Below are 16,653 nucleotides of genomic sequence, written 5' to 3'. Positions count from 1 at the left end.
GCAGGCTTCTCAGCATGTACTCATAAGCTTGGAGATCTGGCTTGGGAAGGCAGTTTATGAAATCCAATGCAAGGAACTAAATGAAAGTGACCAGTCTCACTTGTTTGTCTTGTTACTGAAGGACTGGTAGACGATCAGATTCCCTCTTAATATTCCTCAGCGGGTGCTCGGCTTCTCTGCACTCTCTCTGGGGGAAATTCTTCAACATCCACTTCCAGGAACTGAAATGCCATCCAGCTACTTGTCAAAATGCTTTCTAGTGGACATGCTGCTTACAGAAGATACAATCCAGATCTGAATGGGAACAGAAACAGTGGGATGGGAAAGGCCCGAGATTTCAATCTGGATGGGGATAGGCATGGACAAACTGACCTGCAAACCGCCATAACAAACACCATATCTATTGCAATGCCTGGAAGCTTGTGAGAATGCATGGCTATTATGGTTTGGTTTCTCATTTCTGTTCGCCCTGTCACATCTTTCTACTACTAGAAACATGGACACAGTATTATCCACTCAAACTGATCTATTAATTTCTACATCTAACTTTGGACTCTCCAAGATTCCCATCTTCAAACAAATTATCTAGCATCTCATCTTAGAATTATAAGACAGGACAAGAGTACAGTTTCCAAGCCAACACAATGTACTATTTATTATGGTGTAACATGCCTTGGTTAATAAAACATAAAATGAAAATAAAGAGGCTGAAGGTTAATCCAAGTTACGTTGTTCTTTTCTATTCAGTCAGTCAATATAATAACACAGTGACTATTTGTATTTATAAAGCACCTCTCCCCCAAAGTACTACACTTTTTAGTGTCATTTAAAAATAGTCAGGAGTGGAGCTAAAACAAATCTCAAGGAGGAGTGACTTCCAGAAGATCACCCAAGTGAGGACAAAAATGCCCACCACCTGGTCTGTAGTGGAGGGATCTCTGAAAAGCTGGTGACTTCAGAATATAAATATAACCCAGAGAAAAAGGCTCCAGAATGAGATCTTGAATTTGGCCAGGGTCTGTACCATTAAGAACCCAGATCCTCAGCTGTTGTCAATTGTTGCAGCTCCACTGATGTAATGGAGTAACAATGATTTACACCAGCTGGGGAGCTGACCTAAAATCTTATAAACAACTATCCAGGCCAAATTAAAGTCCAGCTCCTGCTTTGCAGCCAGTCAGTGTAAAGAGTGCAGGGTGTGCCTAACATGATCATAACTGCCAACAGCCATGACCAACAGAAAGTGAAATGGGTAATACCTCAGAAAGACAAGAGGTCCAGAAGCCAGTTCAGTCCTCAACATAAGCTAGAGCAGCTCCAAAGTCTGCTCTAACTTATGTCCTGGCAGCAGCTGTCCCCAAGGAACCATTCAGACGCTTAACATAACATAAGAATTAGGGCTGTCAAGCAATTAAAAAACTTAACTGTGATTAATTTCATTGTGACATAATAATAGAATACAATTTATTTAAATATTTTTGAATATTTTCTACATTTTCAGATATATTGATTTCAATTACAACACAGAATAAGTGTACAGTGCTCACTTTATATTTATTTTTGATTACAAGTATTTGCACTGTAAACAAAATAAATGCTATTTTTCAATTCACCTCATACAAGTATTGTAGTGCAATCTGTTTATCATAACAGTTAAACTTGCAAATGTAGAATTATGTACAAAAAAACTGCATTCAAAAATAAAACAATGTAAAATTTTAGAGCCTGCAAGTCCACTCAGTCCTACTTCTTGTTCAGTCAGTCACTCGGACAAATAAGTTTGTTTACATTTGCAGGAGATAATGCTACCTGCTTCTTGTTTACAATGTCACCTGAAAGTGAGAACAGGCATTCTCATGGCACTGTAGTAGCCAGCATCACAAGATATTTACGTGCCAGTTGTGCTAAAGATTCACATGTCCCTTCATGCTTCAACCACCATTCCAAGGGACATGCATCCATGCTGATGATGGGTTCTGCTCGATAACAATCCAAAGCAGTGCAGAGAGACGCATGTTCATTTTCATTATCTAAGTCAGATGCACTAGCAGAAGGTTGATTTTCCTTTTTGGTGATTCAGATTCTGTAGTTTCTGCATTGGTGTGTTGCTCTTCTAAGACTTCTGAAAGCATGCTCCACATCTCGTCCCTCTCAGATTTTGGAAGGCACTTCAGATTCTTAAATCTTGTGTCGAGTGATGTAGCTATCTTTAGAAATTTCACATTGGTACCTTTTTTGCGTTTTGTCAAATCTTCAGTGAAAGTGTTCTTAAAATGAACAACGTGTGCTGGGTCGTCTTCTGATACTGCTATAACATGAAATATATGGCAGAATGTGAGTAAAACAGAGCAGGGGACATACAATTCTCCCCCAGGGAGTTCAGTCACAAATTTAATTAACACATTATTTTTTTTAATGAGCATCATCAGCAGGAAAGCATGTCCTCTGGAATGCTTGAAGGAGCATATGAATGTTTAGTATATCTGGCACATAAATAACTGCAATGCCAGCTACAAAAGTGCCATTGAAATGCCTGTTCTCACTTTCTGGTGACATTGTAAATAAGAAGCAGGCAACATTATCTCCTGTAAATGTAAACAAACTTGTTTGTCTTAGCGATTGGCTGAACAAGATGTAGGACTGAGTGGACTTGTAGGCTCTGAAGTTTTACATTGTTTTGTTTTTGAGTGCAATTATGTAATAAAAATCTACATTTGTAAATTGCACTTTCACGATAAAGAGATTGCACTATAATACTTGAATGAGGTGAACTGAAAAATACTATTTCTTTTGTTTATCATTTTTATAGTGCAAATATTTGTAATGAAAAATACACACTTTGATTTCAATTACAAGACAGAATACAACATATATGAAAATGTAGAAAAACATCCAAAATATTTAATAAATTTTCAATTAGTATTCTATTAACAGTGCGATTAATTTTTTTAAGTGTGATTAACTTTGAGTTAATTGCGTGAGTTAACTACGATTAATCGACAGCCCTAATAAGCATATAAGAACATCTATACTGGGTCAGACTAAAGGTTCATCTAGCCCAGAAGCCTGTCTTCCAACAGTGGCCAATGCCAGGTGCCTCAGAGGGAATTAACAGAACAGGTAATCATCAACCTTCAGAGAAGTCTGTTTTATATTTTGACAGACCAGGAAACAACATCTCTGTCATCTCATTTTTCTTTCGTAGTCCTTTGATCATAACATTAATCTCCTTCCAGAATGTTTTCACTTTCAAAATCACCATCTGGATCCTAGTTAAATGCTTGGATACCTCTTTCAAGTGCTTTATTGTCCCCTGGAGTAGCTAGTGAACAATATGCAAACATAAGCCATTTCAGCAAACAATGATTTGCATAAACATCTCTCTCTTATGGAAAAAAAATTATTGAATAGCTAGTTAAAGCTATCATATCTATACATTTTTTATAGGAGAGATCTCATTCTGTATTGCAATTTTTAGGTTTTCTAAGTAATTTTCTATGAAACTTTATGGGTTTCATTCTTATTAAATTCTGTAGGACTTTTCCATAAGGTACTAAAATGAAATCAGTACTTACCTATTTGGTGACCCAGCATGCTTTGCAGGAAAGCAGAAAAGAAAACATTTTGCAATTTTATGAAAAAGAAAAAGAAACAAACAAAGCTGCAAACTAGAGATGTTGTACTAAATGTTAGAGACACGGTCAGTCAATTTAGGGCAGGCAAATCTCATTGCGTCAAACTTATTTTAAACTGCATTACAAATAGATGTGTTACCATTACGTTAGATATCAAAGATGAAGCGTCTTCTTTAACTTTAACTCTTCTGAAAGAATCAATGCTGGAAATGCTGGGCTAGAACTTGCCAGCCAGAAAGTGAGACTAATTAGAAAGAAATGTGAGACGGTGATAAAGAGCTGGGCCTGAACAAAAGGAATAAAAGGCCAGGGGACATGTTTGACTGAGGCATATGGTGTAGGTATGGCACTTGTATCAGACAAGACTTGTTTTTTGTGAGCTGCACTTGGTTATTCTAGGACGGGGTGGGCAAACTTTTTGGCCTGAGGGCCGCATCGGGTTTTGGAAATTGTATGGAGGGCTGGTTAGGGGAAGGGGTCATGGCCCAGGCCCCCACATCCTATCCGCCCCCCCAGGACTCCTGCCCCATCCAACCCCCTCCCCCGTTCCCTGTCAGCCCCTCTGGGACACCTGTCCTATCTACACCACCCCACTCCCTGTCCCCTGACTGACCCCAGACCCCACCCCTAACTGCCCCCCACCGCACCATTCAACCCCTTCTCTCATTCCTGACTGCCCCCCCGGGACCCCGCCCCATCCAAACACCCCTTCTCCCTGACTGCCCCCGGACCCCTTGCCTCTAACTGCCCCCTCACCCCATTCAACCCCCCCTCCTTCCTGACTGCTCCCCCATGACTCCTGCCCCATCCACCCCACTGCTCCGTGTCCCCTGACTGCCCCCTGCTGTCCCATCCAACTCCTCCTCTCATTCCTGACTGCCCCCCCGGGACCCCTGCCCCATCCAACCACCCCTTCTCACTGTCCCGACTGCACCCAGAACCCCTGGCTCTGACTGTCCCCTGCTGCCCCATCCAACCCCCTTCCTTTCTGACGGCCCCCATTCAACCCCCTGTTCCTGTCCCGACCCCATCCACACCCCCGCTCTCTGACCACTACCCCGATCTCCCCTGCCCTCTATACAACTCCTGCTCCCTGCCCCCTTACCGCGCTGCCTGGAGCACCGGTGGCTGGCAGTGCTAGAGCCGGGCCATGCTGCCGCCACCACCACGCAGCACAGAGCCCCAGGTCAGGCCAGGCTCTGTAGCTGTGCTGCCCCAGGAGCTCCCAGCATCACTGCCCAGAGCGTTGCACCCATGGTGGAGCCAGGTGAGGCTGTGGGGGAGGGGGAACAGCAGGGGAGGGACCGGGAGACAGCCTCCCAGGGCAGGAGCTCAGGGGCCGGTCAGGAGGGTCCTGCGGGCTGGATGTGGCCCATGGGCCGTAGTTTGCCCACCTCTGTTATAGGACTTGGCAGCTGCAGCTGCCATTTTGAAAGCCTTGTATGGAAGTGTTTTTTTCTAATCAAGACTTGACTTCACTCTGCTCTGCATTGAGCAATCCCCCCTAGCACAGATGTGCTGTAAAAAGTGACTTACCCCAGTATAGATTACCCTGTTGGCAGTACCTGTAGCTACATCTGTGTAGCTACCACAGTGCCAAACACATTTGTGTAGCCAAGTCTTGAGCATGGTGTTACTCCTTGGGGAATTCTGCACTAAAAAATTTAAAATTCTGCACACATTTGAAAATTCTGCAAAATTCTGTATATTTTATTTGTCACAATAACACATGCCAGTTTCAATTATTTTGGTAATTTATTTCAAAATATCTGTCAGCAAGTATGTCTGTAACAATACAGAGCAAAAAAAAAAAAGATTCTGGTAATTTTTTTTTTTTTGGCAAATAGCTTCCTTACTAGGCATGTTAATGCAGAACTTTGAGTAATTCATTTAAATTAAAATACAGAACTGTATTTCCTGTACCTGTCAGAGGTAGTGCAAAGGCTTGGGGGAGTCAGGGGTAATGGAGGAGCTGAAGGAGAGGAAAAGAGCCTAGGAATGAATCTGGAGGATGTTCAGTGGTAGAAGGTTTTTGAGGGGGGAATTGTTAGGGAATTGGGAAGCCTCCCCCATGAAGACCCTGGCTGACCCCAAGCTTCTCCCATTCAGCCAGGCACGTCTGCCCCTGTCCCACACTCCCCATCCCCATCTATGATGAACTTCTACTTCCCATCCCCAGGGGTCTCTGGGCAGCCCCCCTCTGCCATCCCCAGGCTCAGCTTTGTCATCCAATTAGCTCCTGAGTCCATGCCCCAGTTTTTCCCACCTACTAGCCGTTCTGAATCCCAATCTGTGACCTCGCAGCGGCTCTGTGTGCCCCACTCTGTCCAACCCTGGCTCCATGAGCAGGGTGCTATGATGAACTTCTACTTCTGGAGGAATTCTGCAGCACTGGGCATAGAATTTTTTCCCCCCACACAGAAAATAAATTCTCCCCCAGAAGTGCTGCAGTTCTGCATTTTTCCCACAGAGACTGCTGTGGCACCAGAACAGCCAGCTGCAGCACTTCTTGGGCAAAATGTATTTTAGGCGGGAAAATACAAAATTATTCGGGACAGAAGAATTCTGCATGTTCGCTGATGCGCAGAATTCCCCCAGAAGTAATGGTGTGTTCGGGAAGTGCACCTACTTCTACACCCTTTCAGGGGCTGCAGCAAACCCAGCTTGCATGGCCAGAGGGTGTAGAGGAGGGAATGGGGCCATGACACTGCTTCAGCCCTTCTTTCTGTGCATCCCTGAGGAATATGGAGGGAATGCTCCCCCATTTGCAGGGACTACAGTTGTGCCAGACCCTTAAATAGGCTCCTTATGACCCCCTCACCCTCACTTCCCACACACACACATACTCAAGTAAGGGCTGGAACAATCTGACCCTAATGCATTTTAAAACTAGCCATGGTGATGGGGGAAGAGGAGATCATTTAAGAGCAAAGAGACAAAGTAATGGGTGGAGATGAAATAAGGGGCTAGGCTCCTTGAGCCCCCTGTTCTTTTCTTGTCTGTACTTTCTTCCTGCCCTTCTCCTGTACTTGCTTTCATGCTCCGTTTGGAGATGTCAGTCTGTTTCTCAAATTCCTTCCTCAGGTCAGAGAAGCTGAAATACAAATGTGGCTTCTGGTGAAGCAAATATTGAGCAAGCACTTAAATAAGCAGCTAAATGAGCAGTGTTGGGACTATTTAGGACAGGGTGAAGTATTCAAAACTCTTTATGCACCTAACATGGCTGGTTCAGGGATATTAAACCCAAGCCTGCTACAGTGTGAGGTGAGGGACAAAGGACCAGATTTTTAAAGGTGCTTAAAGATCCAGAGCGGCACTTAGGCCAGATCCTCACAGATATTTAGGCACTGAACCTACATTGCTTTCAGTTGGAGTTAGGCACCTAAATGCCTTTGAGGATCTGGGCCATAGTGGGATTTCCAAAAGCACCTCCAAGGTGCCCTCTAAGCACCTATCTGCATCTTTAGGCGCCTTAATACCTTTAAATGTTTGGCCCTAAATGACTTATTAGACTTGTCTCTCATCCAGCTGATTCGCTGCCAAAAGTTTCTAGAGAAAAAGAGCTTACTTTTTTCCCCATCTTCTCCACTTCTTACAGGAAATCTTGGCTCCAGCTGTCCAGCTTACAAGAACTGATTTTGCCATCTCTATCTAATTGACTTTTATTGATTTCCTGAGCACAGGAAACAGGGAAGAAATAATGTTCTGGGTAGTTATTGAATGCTATTCAGGGTGCATGTGGGTGGGGGGGGTGGAGCACCCACCAGCACCATTAGAAGTTGGCTCCTGTGTAAGCAATACTCATGGTTCAGGATGTAGAACGATCATCTCCAGGTAGGACAAAGAATTCCTCTCACTGCGTCACGATACTGCATGGTGATACTCATTATGACTTTTTTTAAAATACCTTGAATTTTTAAATATCACACTGAAAGATCCATATAAAATACAACTCATGTACAAAAGAAGAAGAGAAGAAACAGTTCAACTGCACATACAGGAAACAATGTAGCTACAACTCTCCTATCCCAGCAGTACCAACTTTCTGAATAAAAACACATATATGTTTACTGCAGTTTCTGTGTAGCTCAGAAGCTTGTCTCTTTCACCAACAAAGAAAAGGAGAACTTGTGGCACCTTAGAGACTAACAAATTTATTTGAGCATAAGCTTTCATGAGCTACAGCTCACTTCATTGGATGCATTTGGTGGAAAATACAGTGGGGAGATTTATATAAACACACAGAGAACATGAAACAATGGGTTTTATCATACACACCGTAAGGAGAGTGATCACTTAAGATGAGCTATTACCAGCAGGAAGGAGGGGGGAAAGGAGGAAAACCTTTTGTGGTGATAATCAAGGTGAGCTATTACCAGCAGGAAGGAGGGGGGAAAGGAGGAAAACCTTTTGTGGTGATAATCAAGGTGAGCCATTTCCAGCAGTTAACAAGAAAGTCTGAGGAACAGTGGGGGGTGGGGTGGGGGGAGGAATAACATGGGGAAATAGTTTTACTTTATGTAATGACCCATCCACTCCCAGTCTCTATTCAAGCCTAAGTTAATTGTATCCAGTTTGAAAATTAATTCCAATTCAGTAGTCTCTCGCTGGAGTCTGTTTTTAAAGTTTTTTTGTTGAAGGATAGCCACTCTCAGGTCTGTAATCGTGTGACCGGAGAGATTGAAGTGTTCCCTGACTGGTTTTTGAATGTTGTAATTCTTGACATCTGATTTGTGTCCATTTATTCTTTTACGTAGAGACTGTCCAGTTTGACCAATTTACATGGCAGAGGGGCGTTGCTGGCACATGATGGCATATATCACATTGGTAGATGTGCAGGTGAATGAGCCTCTGATAGTGTGGCTGATGTGATTAGGCCCTATGATGGTGTCCCCTGAACAGATATGTGGACAGAGTTGGCAACGGGCTTTGTTGTAAAGATAGGTTCCTGGGTTAGTGGTTCTGTTGTGTGGTGTGTGGTTGCTGGTGAGTATTTGCTTCAGGTTGGGGGGCTGTCTGTAAGCAAGGACTGGCCTGTCTCCCAAGATCTGTGAGAGTGATGGGTCGTCCTTCAGGATAAGTTGTAGATTCTTGATGATGCGTCGGGAGAGGTTTTAGTTAGGGCCATGTGGGTACCCATCGCAGTATGCCAACATTTTTATGGCTGACTTAGAACAACACTTCCTCAGCTCTCGTCACCTAATGCCCCTACTCTACTTGCGCTACATTGATGACATCTTCATCATCTGGACCCATGGAAAAGAAGCCCTTGAGGAATTCCACCAGGATTTCAACAATTTCCATCCCACCATCAACCTCAGCCTGGACCAGTCCACACAAGAGATCCACTTCCTGGACACTACAGTGCTAATAAGCGATGGTCACATAAACACCACCCTATATCGGAAACCTACTGACCGCTATTCCTACCTACATGCCTCTAGCTTTCATCCAGATCACACCACACGATCCATTGTCTACAGCCAAGCTCTACGATATAACCGCATTTGCTCCAACCCCTCAGACAGAGACAAACACCTGCAAGATCTCTATCATGCATTCTTACAACTACAATACCCACCTGCTGAAGTGAAGAAACAGATTGACAGAGCCAGAAGAGTACCCAGAAGTCACCTACTACAGGACAGGCCCAACAAAGAAAATAACAGAACACCACTAGCCATCCCCTTCAGCCCCCAACTAAAACCTCTCCAACGCATCATCAAGGATCTACAACCTATCCTGAAGGACGACCCATCACTCTCACAGATTTTGGGAGACAGGCCAGTCCTTGCTTACAGACAGCCCCCCAACCTGAAGCAAATACTCACCAGCAACCACACACCACACAACAGAACCACTAACCCAGGAACCTATCCTTGCAACAAAGCCCATTGCCAACTCTGTCCACATATCTATTCAGGGGACACCATCATAGGGCCTAATCACATCAGCCATACTATCAGAGGCTCGTTCACCTGCACATCTACCAATGTGATATATGCCATCATGTACCAGTAATGCCCCTCTGCCATGTACATTGGTCAAACTGGGCAGTCTCTACATAAAAGAATAAATGGACACAAATCAGATGTCAAGAATTACAACATTCAAAAACCAGTCAGGGAACACTTCAATCTCTCCGGTCACACGATTACAGACCTGAGAGTGGCTATCCTTCAACAAAAAAACTTCAAAAACAGACTCCAGCGAGAGACTACTGAATTGGAATTAATTTTCAAACTGGATACAATTAACTTAGGCTTGAATAGAGACTGGGAGTGGATGGGTCATTACATAAAGTAAAACTATTTCCCCATGGTATTTCTCCCCCCACCCCACCCCCCACTGTTCCTCAGACTTTCTTGTTAACTGCTGGAAATGGCTCACCTTGATTATCACCACAAAAGGTTTTCCTCCTTCCCCCCCCTCCTTCCTGCTGGTAATAGCTCATCTTAAGTGATCACTCTCCTTACAGTGTGTATGATAAAACCCATTGTTTCATGTTCTCTGTGTGTGTATATAAATCTCCCCACTCTATTTCCACCGAATGCATCCGATGAAGTGAGCTGTAGCTCACGAAAGCTTATGCTCAGATAAATTTGTTAGTCTCTAAGGTGCCACAAGTACTCCTTTTCTTTTTTGCGAATACAGATTAACACGGCTGCTACTCTGAAACCATCTTTCACCAACAAACGGTCCAATAAAAGATATTTCCTCACCCACCTTGTCTCTCATATATGTTTATGAAATGTGCTTCATTTATATGTGTCTGTCTATCCTCCCAGAGTGTGGCAGCACTGTTTTCTACTGGCTAGAATCCCAGACCTGCTCAAATGGGTTTGAGCCTTTTCCCTAACATAGCTAAAAGTTACACTAACTACAGCGGTGACTTGTCCATAGTATGTTATCATGTTGCCCTCTAGTGACTGCAGCTAGAATTGCAGATAGGCTATAAACCCCATGTGGTATTATTAATAATATTTGAAATTATTAATATGGGAAAGCACCAAAGACTATTTTAAACACAAATTCCTTTATAAAATCCAAAGGCCACATGGTACTTATACAATTGCTCTAGACATGCCTAAAAAGCCTAGCTAATAAGCAATTTACTACAGTCAAACAGTAACAAAACATTTATAAGTAGTTTTTCAAGATACTTACAAACGGGCTAAGCCCCGGGGTGCTCAGACCCATATTGGTCAGCTTCAATGTGGTCAGGCAGGATTCACAATGAAGCCTTTAAGACTTTACTTTTTATACCCTTTAACAAGAAAGTGATGTCATTTTCAATTACTGACTTCATCTAAAAACCAATTTGAGACAGTTCATCCTTATTTCCAGCTTTAATGCAACTAAAAACTACAACCTGCTTTCTTCCCCAGGCCTTTCCTCCCCTCCTTCTTATGTCCCTACAGTTTTCCCATTGCACCTGGGCTCACATAGGCTTTAACATAGGAAAGGTTGTGTTGGCTCATTTTAAGACAGATTCTTTTTGTTTTATTTAAAATTATATGCACTCATCCCTACTGATCAGAGACCTTCTTTTTAGAAACTTCCCCTTATCTCACTTGTTATTCTTTTAACCAGACAGCCGCCCTACTTCATTACTTCTGGCCTTATAACTTATTATTTTCAAGGCTTTCCTTCTACTTGGTAGTCAGGGCCATTTATTACAAAACATATATATACTTAACCAAACTTAAGCTAACTCTAATTCTTTAATTTCATATTTATCCTACCATGCTGACTATTTTGCTATCACTTGTACCATTGTGATTATCTAATTTGACCACCTGGATATCACAAGACTTCCCTGAATTAATTCTTGTTTGAACTAGAGCATATCTTTTAGAAAACATTCAACCTTGATTTAAAATCTTCCAGTGATCAGGGTTGCTGGGACAATTTATATAATGGGGGTGCTGAGAGTCATTGAACTAAACTGTAAACCCTGCATATGATGAAAACCACTTCAAGCCAGAGGTGCGGCAGCACCCCCCCACCTCAAGTTCCAGTAGTTATGCCAGTGATGAAGAATCCGCCATGACCCTTGGTAAGTTGTTCCAATGGTTAATTATCCTCACTGTTAAATATTTGCCCCTCATTTCTAGTCTGAATGTATCTAGCTTCAACTTCCAGCCATTGTATCTTGTTACATCTTTGTCAGCCAGGCTGAAGAGCCCATTATCACATTTCTGTTCCTCATAGTCTGTGATCAAATCAGCTCTTAACCTTCTTTTTGATAAATAGATTGAGCTCCTCAAATCTTTTGCATATTTTCCAATCCTCTCATCATTCTCGTGGCTCTTCTCTGAACCTGCCTCAATTTTTCAACATTCTTCTTGAATTGTGGGCACCTAAACTGGACCCACTATTCCAGTAGTGGTTGCACTAGTATCTAATACAGAAGTAAAATAACCTCTGCACTACTCCAGATTCCCCTGTTTATACATCCAAGGATTGCCTTAGCCTTTTTGGCCACAGTGTTGCAATGGGACTTTATGTTCAGCTGATTATCCAACACAATCCCCAAATCTTTTTCAGAATCACTGTTTTCCAGAATAGAGTTTCCCATCCCTTAAGTATGGCCTGTATTCTTTGTTCCTGGCTGCATGCCTTTACATTCGGCCTTATTGAAATACCTATTGTTTGCTTGCACCCAGTTTACTAAGGGCAGGTCCATGCTAGAAACTTTCATCGCCGCAGCTGCACCAATGCAGCTGTGCTGCTGTAGCATTTCTTGTAAAGATGCTCTAAGCCAGTGGTCCCCAACCTTTTTATGCCCAAGATTACTTTTTGAATTTAAGGGCAACCCAGGATCTACCCCACCCCTTCCCCTAGGCCCTGCCCCTTCCCCAAAGCCCTGTCCTGTTCACTCCACCCCCCACCCATCGCTCGCTCTTCCCACCCTCACTCACTTTCACGGGGTTGGGGTAGGAGGTTGGAGTTCGCGGGGGGGTGTGGCTCTGGGCTGGGGCAGAAGTTTTGAGTGCAGGAGGGGGTGAGGGGTGTGGGCTCTGGGAGGGAGTTTGGGTGCAAGAGGGAGCTCTGGGCTGGGGCAGAGTGTTGGGGTGCAGGAGGAGGTATGGGGTGTGGGCTCTGGGAGGGGGCTTAGGGCTGGGGATTGGGGTGCTGCGGACTCCCACCAGGCGGCACTTACCTTGGATGGCAGCGCAGTGGGGATAAGGCAGGCTCCCTGCCTGCCCCAGCCCCATACCACTCCTGGAAGGGGTCAACACATCCCTGCGGTCTCTGGTGGGGGCACGTGGCCGCGCACTCTCTCTCTCTGCAGGCACCACCCCTGCAGCTCCCATTGGCCACAGTTCCGCATTCCTGGCCAATGGGAACTGCAGAGGCAGTGCTTGCAGGCAGGAGCAGTGCGCGGAGACCCCTGCTCCCCCTCCCCTGGGCCTGTGGGGGCGTGCTGGCCACTTCTGGGAGTGGCGTGGGGCCAGGGCAGGCAGGGACCCTGCCTTAGTGGCAGCAGGCTCTACAGTGCTCTACAGCAGGCTCTACAGTACAGTGTAGCAGTGCTACACCGTCAAAGATCACGATCAACTGGGAGAGTCTCCAGGATCGACCAGTCAAACACGATCGACCGGTTGGCACTGCTCTAAGCGGACGGGACAAAGTTTTCCCATTGGCTTAATAACTCCACCTCAGTGAGAGGTGGTAGCCATGTTGGCAGGAGAAGCTCTCCCCCCAGCATAGCACTGTCTGCACAGGGGGTTAAGGTCAGTATAACTATGTCACTTAGGGGTGTGGACTTTTCAACCCCTGAGCGATGTAGTTATACTGAAGTAAGCATGTAGTGTAAACCTGACCTAAGTAAGCCAGATTACTCTGCATTTAATGATCTGTCCTCTTCATTATTTACCGCTCCTTCAATCTTTGTGTCATCTGCAAACTTTATGTGTAATGATTTTATGTTTTCTTCCAGGTCATTAATAAAAATGTCAAATAGCGTAGGGCCAAGAACCAATCCCTGCAACACTCCACTAGAAACATATCCATCTGACAATGATTGTCCCTTTACAATTACATTTTAAGACTCATCAGTCAGCTAGTATTTAATCCATTTAAGATGTACCATGTTCATTTTGTTTGTCTAGTTTCATAATCAAAATGTCAAGCAGTACCAAGTCAAATGCATTACACAAATCTAATTATATTACAGCAACACTATTACCTTTATCAGCCAAACATGTGGTCTTATCAAAAAAAGGTATTGTTAGTTTGACAAGATCTAGTTTTCATAGACCCATATTGCTTGGCATTAATTATATTAACCTCTTTTAGTTCTTTATGAAGTCCTGTATCAGCCATTCCACTATTTTCTCCAGGAGTGATGTCAAATTGACAGCCTATAATTATCTGGGTCATCCCATTTACCTTCTTAAAATATTGGCACAACATTAGATTTCTTACTGTCCTTTGGAGCTTCCACATTGTGCCAAGACTTATTGAAAATCAACATTAATGGTTCAGAGAGCTCATTGGCCAGTTCTTTTAAAATTCTTGAATGCAAATTATCTGGACTGGCTGATTTAAAAATATCTACCTTTAGTCGATGCTGTTTAATATCCTCTTGAGCTACCGTTGGAATGAAAAGTATTTCTGCACCATCTAGGAATAGTATAATTATTTATTACTTGTATTACCATTGCACCTAACAGAGATGGACCAGAACCCCATGTGCGAGGTGCTACACAAACACAGAACAAAAAGATGGTCCTTGCCCCCCAAAGAGTTTGTAAGTTAAGTAATACATCAGCTGGCTTCTTCCCAAATGCAGAACAAAAATACGTATTGAACATTTTTCCCATTTATAAATTATTGTTAGCAATTCTATCATTTCCAGCTAGTAACTGACCAATATTGTTAGGATTAATTTTGATCCTAATTTACTAAAAATCTTCTTATTGTCTCCATGTGTCCTTTTGTTTCCATTACCAATTTTCTACAATTCCTAGCTTTTAAATTACATTAATTGCTATCAGCATCCCTCTATGTATTTATTTATTTGAATAGCTGCTTTCACTTCCCGCTAAGGCAGGTTGGCTTTTTAACCAGTGTATCCTTCCTTCTTCTTTGTGGGAATTTGGGCTGGCTCTGCATATTTAAAGGGCCAGCCTCAGAAAGGCATGATGGGAAGAAAAATGTTCCTGTAAGAGAGTGACCCTGCTCTGGAAAGAGTTAGCAGAAAGCAGAAAGTCACCAAGGAAAATGTTCTAAGAAAGAAACACCTTTGGTGCTGTGCCTGTCATCACTCTCTCCCATGGAGTGTAGGGGGATGATACTTTAGAAATGGGAGGAGTTGGGGAGGGAACAGTCTCTCCTACATGATTTCTGAAGACTGTGGGACTGATCCCACTGAAATGTAACAAAGCAGGGTAAACACCCAGAGCAGAAGCTGATCCGGGGGGCTTTAGAGACCCCTGAAGCTTCTAATAAACACTGGGGAAGGAAACCTCAGCAAGGTCAGGCTCATAATTCTCCTGTAAGGGCTTGCTGACCAGGCTCTGGCAGAGCCCACTGGTGAAGCACACAGCCATCTCCGCACAGCTCACCTCGCCAGCCCCTGAATCTGCAAATTCTAAGAGAACAGCTGGACACAAATTTTTCGAAGACTCTTAGGAGTGAAAGATCATGTGTCATTGGAAATGCAATGTTGCCTAGACTTACAATAAAAGCTTGCAGAGTTTGGATTTACATTTATGCTTTCCACAATCAGCTCCTTTTTTGTCTGATTGTGAATGGTTCGTCTCCCCCACAACTTCCCCAAAAATATTTAAAAGATTATATTGCATCCATTAATGTTTTGCAGTATCTTTCTAGCTGCTGTAACTTATTGTAGCCTGGCTTGCCTAGACACATTGTACAACCAACAAATCCACACAGCATAGGTGCTGGAACTCAGGGTGCTAGGGGTGCTGCCACACCCCCTGGCTTGATGTGGTTTCTACTATACAGAGGGTTTACAGTTTACAGAGGGTTTACAGTTTTATCAGCCACCCCCACACACACTGTACAAATTGTTCCAGCACCGGTGCTCCACATAACTTATTTTTCTCTTTCTTTCTTTCTTTCTTTCTTGGGGAGCCCTGAGTTTGTACCAATAGGATCTGTAGGTTATTGATGTATAGACTGAAAATGCTAGGGCTGAATTTAGTTGGCATATTGTTTATTGTATTTGATAGACTGGGACGTAGATTTCATTATATTACGTTTCCCATTAATTCCTCTTGGTTTGAAGTTCAGTCCGTGGGGAAGGCAAATGGAACTGAAACACTTTTAACTGGCAGGCAAAGATCTTCCCCTGCTTAAAGCTTATGCTCTAATAAATTTGTTAGTCTCTAAGGTGCCACAAGTCCTCCTTTTCTTTTTGCGAATACAGACTAACACGGCTGCTACTCTGATCCCCTGCTTCGCTCATTGATCTGTTTCACGAGAATCACACAACACTGGCGTTCACGTATAAGACGGGACGGGTCTGTTCACGGTTGGTTTTTTTTTTTGTTTTTAAGGGGCTGCAAAATTTTGCCAGCGCAGCCCCCGCGGGTTACGAAGAAGCCGAGGCAAGCAGTTGGCTCCGTTGCCCCCATAGCCAGAAAGCGCCCGGATCGGAGGGCGGAACAGGTTTTGCAGGGCTGGGGTCAAGCCTGCGCCCCGCCGGCGGGAACAGCGCCCCTACGCTGAACCACGACCGGTCCCCGCAGCGAGCAGCCGGGGCGGGCCGGAAGCGCCGCCGCTTTGTCTTTGCCACATCAGCAGGTGGGTGGGATCGGGCAGATCACGGCACCCGGGCATCTCGCTAAGTAGGCGAGTCACCCTGGGGGCGACCTGTGCCCGCGCAAAAATTCTTCTCACATTAGCAGTGAGGACCCGGGCGTCACCCCGGATCGTTATTTTCCTTACTCATAAGTTTAAGGCATGTCGAGAGCCCGCCGCGGCCGGAGGGGGGAGCCGAGAGGGAAGCGTTATCAGTCAGGGTGAGCAAGGTGGCACTTCC

The 16,653-nt window shown here is 44.1% G+C and overlaps 1 non-coding gene across 1 annotated transcript; it reads right to left on the bottom strand.

Moving 5' to 3' along the window:
* Positions 1 to 16,426: 16,426 nt before the first annotated feature.
* On the bottom strand, positions 16,427 to 16,576 carry LOC119850268. Its single transcript, XR_005290796.1, has one exon. It is a non-coding gene; the product is annotated as a U12 minor spliceosomal RNA (small nuclear RNA).
* Between the last annotated feature and the right edge of the window lie 77 nt (positions 16,577 to 16,653).

The sequence above is a fragment of the Dermochelys coriacea genome, chromosome 1 (genome assembly GCF_009764565.3).
Source record: "Dermochelys coriacea isolate rDerCor1 chromosome 1, rDerCor1.pri.v4, whole genome shotgun sequence".
NCBI lineage: Eukaryota > Metazoa > Chordata > Testudines > Dermochelyidae > Dermochelys > Dermochelys coriacea.
Note: the sequence above shows the minus strand (reverse complement) of the source record. Positions and strands in the feature narration are given on the sequence as shown.